The sequence below is a fragment of the Rhinopithecus roxellana genome, chromosome 1 (assembly GCF_007565055.1).
Source record: "Rhinopithecus roxellana isolate Shanxi Qingling chromosome 1, ASM756505v1, whole genome shotgun sequence".
Taxonomy (NCBI): Eukaryota; Metazoa; Chordata; class Mammalia; order Primates; family Cercopithecidae; genus Rhinopithecus; species Rhinopithecus roxellana.
In genome coordinates, this window is record NC_044549.1 from 117186574 (window position 1) to 117193637 (window position 7064).

Below are 7064 nucleotides of genomic sequence, written 5' to 3' on the forward strand. Positions count from 1 at the left end.
GGAATCTGTCATTTTGATGCCCATAGTCCTAGACAACCTCCAATCACAAACTTGAAGAAACTCTACACTTCTGGAGTTTTTCCTTCTTCTGCTCTGAACAATTCTGCATTTTTCCAGCCTATATAGACATCAAAAGTTATGTCCAAACAACCACCTCTTTCTCATGTTGTACAGGCATCTTAGTGGCCATCATTTGTCCCAAATAGGGCTTTTAGAAGAAAGGATAGAGTCTGCTGGACCAGCCACTGGGGCCATCTGGCCCATTGACCTTGCTCCTCATCTACATTTAAACCTCCTGGATGGGCTTCATCACTGGGGGGCACACCCCTCCTGGCAGCTGGGAGCTCTGCTGTCCATCACCAGGCCTGAGTTTCCTCAGGGATTCTACACTGTAACATGTTACCTCTGCTCAGAAGACTGCTAAGGACACAAGACACCTACCTGCTCTTATAGGCAGATCATTTTCTTCTTTTTTCTTGAATTTAATAATATCTTTTTTTTTAACTCCCTGAAAAGCACATTTTATTGCTATTATTTCTGCCTTATTTTCATATACTTTGCTCTACTTATATTGCTTTTAACTGTTTTTCTTTTTTCATGTTTACCCCCTTTTGATTTGTCATTTTCAAACATTTATTTTTACCATCCTTTTTATTGTCTCTTAGTCTTAGGTTGAGATTAAAAAATTTATTACTACTTATTTACTAACATTTATTTTTTATACATGTCTTCTGATTTCTTTTGGCTTAGCTATTTACTGTTTTGCACTTGTTTTTGCTTTGTCTCTTATTTGATAGCCGTCAATTCCTACTTCTTTGTGACTTTGAATTCTTCATACTTCACTTTCCTTATTCTTCAAACATTTTATGCTTAAATTTCTGAACTTAACTTTGTATGTTACTTGTTTTTAATCCTCTTTCTCTTTTTATTTACATTTTATCTCTAAGTTTTTGTTGTTGTTGCTGTTGTTTTTGAGACGGAGTTTCACTCTTAGACCCAGGCTGGAATGAAGCAGCGTGATCTTGGCTCACTGCAACCTCTGTCCCCCAGGTTCAAGCAATTCTCCTGCCTCAGCCTCCCAAGTAGCTGGGATTACAGGCACTTGCCACCATGCCCAGCTAATTTTTGTAGAGATGGGGCTTTGCCATGTTGGCCAGGCTGGTCTCAAACTCCTGACCTCAGGCGATCCACCTGCCTCTGCCTCCCAAAGTGGCAGGATTACAGGTGTGAGCCACCACACCTACCCTATCTATAAGTTTTTAATCTATACTTATGTTCTTTTTTACTCAAGTTTTTGGTTTGTTTCACTGGTTTCATCTATTCCTTGCATGTTCTAATTATGTTTTAATCAGGTATGCTAATTATTTTTCATCACATTTAAAATTTTTTCTCCCTAATTTTAATTTAGAGCTCATCCTATTTAACTGCCTCCTTTTATGAATGGAGACACGGAGACTAAGAGAGAAATAACTTGCTCAGGAACTCGGGGTGGAGGAGTTGTGGAATCTAAATAAGAAGCCAGCTCTTTTGATTACCAGTCTAGTGTTTTTTCTATCAAACTACTCCAATAACAATGACTGGATGAAGAAAAATGACTCTTCTTTGAAATAAAGAAAATCTGAAGAGCATCTCGCCAAAGAGCATTTAGTCCCTAAGACATTAAAATCAAGGGTGTAAATGTCAGTGACAGCAGCCCGGGAAAGCTTGGCCTTTAACCAAAAGAAAAGGTGAAAACAAAGTGAAAAAGAGAAAGTTAAGAAGTGGGACATTATTCCTGAAATATATGGAAGAATAAAATCTTAAGTCAGAGCTTGATGACCCTAAACAAATCGCTCTCCAAGCATCTGTTTTCTTCTTTCTAACGTAGGGATAATGAGATCATTCCTGCCTGCCTCACAGTTGTACTGTGTTTCCAAATCAGATCTTTGTAAACTTTGTACACAGTTGTTCTTATAATATGCCCATAAAATCCAAGAGAAAGTTTAGAAAATACTTAGGTAAAAAGAATACCATTGCTAGTTTTAAAACAAGCTTGTCCCACCTGCAGCCCTGAACGGCTTTGAATGCAGCCCGACACGAATTCATAAACTTTCTTAAAACATTATGATTTGTTTTGCGATTTTTTTTTTTTTAGCTCATCAGCTATCATTAGGTATATTATGTGTGGCCCAAGACAATTATTCTTCCAATGTGGCCCAGGGAAGCCAAAAGATTGGACACCCCTGTTTAAATAAAATGTGTAGTATATATCTAAAGAGGGAAAAATAGATTATATACACACACTTGTTGCCTATGCCACTCTCAACACTCATAATCATATTGTCCCTTCTTCCCCTTTTTAAAAAACCGAATTACTTTTTATTGACTGTCTGCTGTTTGATGCATATTTCCATCTGGTACTTTTGTGTTTATATTCCTACTATATACATGTTGACCTGTATTGAACTGCTTCATTCATTAAGCTTTAATGGTTAAAAAAAGCAATGTATAAATCATATATATAATCTATAAATCAATATAACTGTACGTCAATGAAAGAATACCCATCTTTAGACTCAAATTTAGCCTTACCAATCAAGTTTCTATGGCAAAGCCATGGTTTCTTCCCTAATCTGTTTCTTCCTCCTACATTCCCACTAACATTCCAGCTATAGCCCTAGCGGGAGTTCACGATGACAATCAGACAAAACATTACCTTGTGCATCTGGTATTTGAGATGCTTTTCTATTTCACTACCCAATAAACTTTTCAAACAACAATCTTTCAGTCTTTGGCATCTGGAGCAGTTATCTCCTTGTCAGAGCTGGCTCTGCAGTAGCAAATTAATGGATTATAATGCTACGTGAATTTTCACTTAGCAAGAAATCTGTAAGGACTGTGGATGAGTTGGGTTGGGTGCTCTGTCAAGAGAACAAAAGATCAGGGATGCTCTAATGTCAGGGCTGTGTCCCGGCTGGGGCTATAATCACCGCAAATGAACTAGAATAGAATGTCACTCCAGATACTTACCTATGGGAACACTCAGAATATTTCTTTTTCTTTGCACTTTAGCATAAAGTCACAGACCTACCCCCTTATCCCTGCTGTGTTCTTTTACTGTCATGAAAGTACAACATTGCGTATCTATAAGGAACTTAGAGCCCTCAGAGACCACAGCCCCAAGTGGTCTTTTCTTTTTTTTTTTTTTCTGGGACGGAGCCTCGCTCTGTCGCCCAGGCTGGAGTGCAGCGGCACCATCTGGTCTCACTGCAAGCTCTGCCTCCCGGGTACACGCCATTCTCCTGCCTCAGCCTCCCGAGTAGCTGGGACTACAGGCGTCCACCACCACACCCAGCAAATTTTTTTTTTTGTATTTTTAGTAGAGATGGGGTTTCACCATGTTAGCCAGGATTGTCTCCATCTCCTGACGTCATGCTCCGCCTGCCTCGGCATCCCAAAGTGCTGGGATTACAGGTGTGAGCCACCGCGCCTGGCCACTTTGTTATTCTAATTTGAACCAATGAAAAAAAAGAAAGGACTGCTTCCTCTCCCCACCATCCACCACAAAGTACTTGACCAAATCCACTTGCTCTGCTCCAAGAGAGGAGGTGACTTTAAGGTGTAAGGGAGAGGGAAATTCTATTTGGTCTTACTTTTATTAGTCTTGCCACTGACTCTCAATGTCTCTGAAAAGAGCCAGAATACCTGAGTCAACAACTTGTCCACCACCAAGTTGCACCATCTGCTTGTTACAGTACAGTCCTGGAACCCCTCTGTGTCTGACAAGAATCTAACACAAGAAGCTAACACAAGAATCGCTTCTCCCTGACACTGCTTCTTTTATTGGTGACCTATTGGTCAACAACATGGACCAATATTGTTTGTTAAACCTCAACAATAACCTCATGATCTTCGATCCCACTTTTTATGTCAACCTCATAAGCCTACCTCAGCACCCTGCAAATCAGCAGTAACTGCTATAGAAAGCAGTGGTGGAAAACAGCACAAACACTATCTGAAAATGATTAACCCACAGACATTAAAGACATGCAAACTCGTAACAGAAAGATGCCCTGCAGAGCGCTATGATCATTTCGGCACATTTGATTGAAAAATGGTTAGAGGCCGGGCGCGGTGGTTCACACCTATAATTCCAGCAATTTGGGAGGCCAAGGCAGGCGGATCACGAGGTCAGGAGTTCGAAAAATGGCTAGAGACAGATAATCTTAACAGATTTAATTTAAACTGAGATGACTCAAGTATTGCAAACAAAAATTTTCTGCATGCAGCAGCACCACTCAATTTAGATTGAACCGCCCTATGATTATTTAATTAGGACAGTGTTTGCTGAAACACTACCATAGATACACGTGTCAAAGGAATTTGCCACAGATTGTCAAACCTCCATAACATAATGGTACAAATCCAGATGACTGACCACTCAGTAAGTGGTCCCTAGCTCCTTTAATGAAAACTGCCTTTATTGCCAAATATCATAAGCTCCAGCCCTCCAAAAAATAGTAGAGGTCGCCTGGCTAGTCACCCCAGAGGGTCACAGGACCCATATTAATTTTTGGAGAGGATGTTAAATTAAGAACAAAGAAACATGGAAACAGAGCAGAAAAATAATAACAGCTGATATTTACAGGTAATTACTATGTGCTGGGCTTTGTCCTAAGCAATATATCCCCACTGTCATATTTAATCCTCACAGCAATCCCATGAATCAGATGCTATCCCCATTTTGCAAGTGAGGACACTTAGAGATTATTTAGTTTGCTTTACAGATAAAGACCACAGTGGTTAAGCAAGACTTTCCCATAATCAAATAGCCCAACCCTTGCAGAGGGAGGACCAAACCAGGTCTCTTGACCCTGGTCCAGTGCTCCAAACCCTTGTGAACATGAACTCCATTTTACAAGATGCTTTGGGTTCAGAAGAGATATAAAACCATTCCATGAAGGGTATACTTCTTCCTTTCCAAAGTCATAGTCCAAAAGGTAAGGGAGTCAACCAGCATCATCTAGCCAGGAAGAAGGGGCAACACAGCTGGTCTTTTTCTCATGCTGTCTCTTAAACAAGCAAGGGTGCTGGGAAAGGGTATTCAGACACCTGAGCTTGGACTGAGGAATTGGACATCACTTGCATACAGATTCCATGGCATACTGAGAAGAGCCAACTAACAGGAAGCTTCTTGCGAAGTAATGAAATAAAAATCTCATCATAACAGAAACCAGAGATACAAGTAAGAGCAGAAAGTTCAAAGAGGATGGTGAATTGGAAAGATACTCACCAAACCAAAAACAGAGATGACCTCTGAGGACCCATCCGGGTCAAGGGGGCAAGAGAGGTTTATTTTAGTTTTATCTGTACTTTATAAAATTTTCCCAGTGAGAATGGCGTCATGTATTTGTGTTTAATTTGCTATTAAAATGAAGTAAATATTTTAGAAAGGAGAAGAAGTAAATAAAAGGTGGGAACAGCACCTACCCATATATAAGCTATTAGGTAGTTTTCCATCTGGTACCTGTAGCCCCACAGTGGGTCAGTGGAAAGCTGGAGTCACCACCCCTTTCCATAACAGTCGCAGAGACCAGGGCTGCTTCCTTTGCCCTGCACCTTGTGGCCAGAGGTCTGCCTTTGGGATGTGCTCAAGAGGGCCCACAGAATCTAGAGTCAACAATAATGCAGTGTACACTGAAAAATTTGTTAAGAGGATTGATCTCATATTAAGTGTTCTTATTACAATTTTTTTAAAGAACATGATAAAACGCCAGCAGCTCTGTAATGGCACTAATCAAATAGTACTATCTGTTTCAGAAGTTGGTCATTTATTTTGCCAGTCTTTTCTTATGTTCAAATTAGATGAAGTTTAATATACTATAAAATTCGATGGATTTCTGTCCTTTTCAATAAATATGGAGGCCGGGCGCGGTGGCTCAAGCCTGTAATCCCAGCACTTTGGGAGGCCGAGATGGGCGGATCACGAGGTCAGGAGATCGAGATCAATAAATATGGCATGTGTGAAAATATGTAAAAATAACTAGAACCTTTAAAATGTTAAGTAATCTATTTTTTGTGTGTTTCTTAGGTAAGTTATGGCCCAAGAGTTTAAACACAGGAATAGCAAACCTTTATTAAGCTGTGGCCCTTAATAAAGGCTGCATATTACATTTGGCTGTAAGAGCAGCCACATTAATTGCTACATTAATTTTCTTCTATTAACTGTAATTGAGAGGAAAGCAAACCTTCCCCAATGAGTGTTGTTAATTTGTGACTTAATTTTCAATAAAGGTACATTGAGACCACAGGGGAGAAAAAATTTTCTTCCTTCTCTTCCCATGTAATATGCTCTTTTTACATAGAACATTATAAGATTTCATTTCTTAATTTGGATTTGCATCATTTACCAGATCATGCTTAGGTTTGTGTCTTCTGTGTATGTATGCATATAAGTATACATGCATTCATTCAGCAAGCCAGCCAGCCAGCACAAGACTCAGAAAATACTTTATATCCGGAGATGTACATTGTTCCTTAACGGAGAATGAAGCCTTTTTCTTTATTTTTCTCTTGCTGTAATCATCACTTCTCTTTATATTCTGTCTTTGCATTCTGCATCTACTATTGTATTATTCACATATTACAGCTCCTGGATTTCTCATTTTTCAAATGTTTTCACTTGTTTCTTTTTATTTTGTCTATGTTATAAGATATAACCTCCCATTGAAGCCTTCAAAACATTATTATTTTTTATTAAAGTAGATTTACATACATTAAAGTCACCAGATTGCTTTAAAAAGAGAGAAAGAGAGATCCCAGGGGCCTCTTGTGTACATTGGGGTTAGTCACTTTCTATTGTCTGAGTCTGTCCAGGTGACCACTAAGATAGCCAGAAGAATCCATGAATTCCTTACTAATCCACCTACATAGTTCCATTGAATTGACTCAATTCTAGGTAAGTTTAAAATAAGGTGGGGCAGAAGGGAAGAAATAAAGGAAAGAGGCCTATTTATTGGCTGCCACAGACAGAATTGGTACCAACAACCAGCCCCACGTTCTCCCCTCTTAGTTCCAGCACAGGA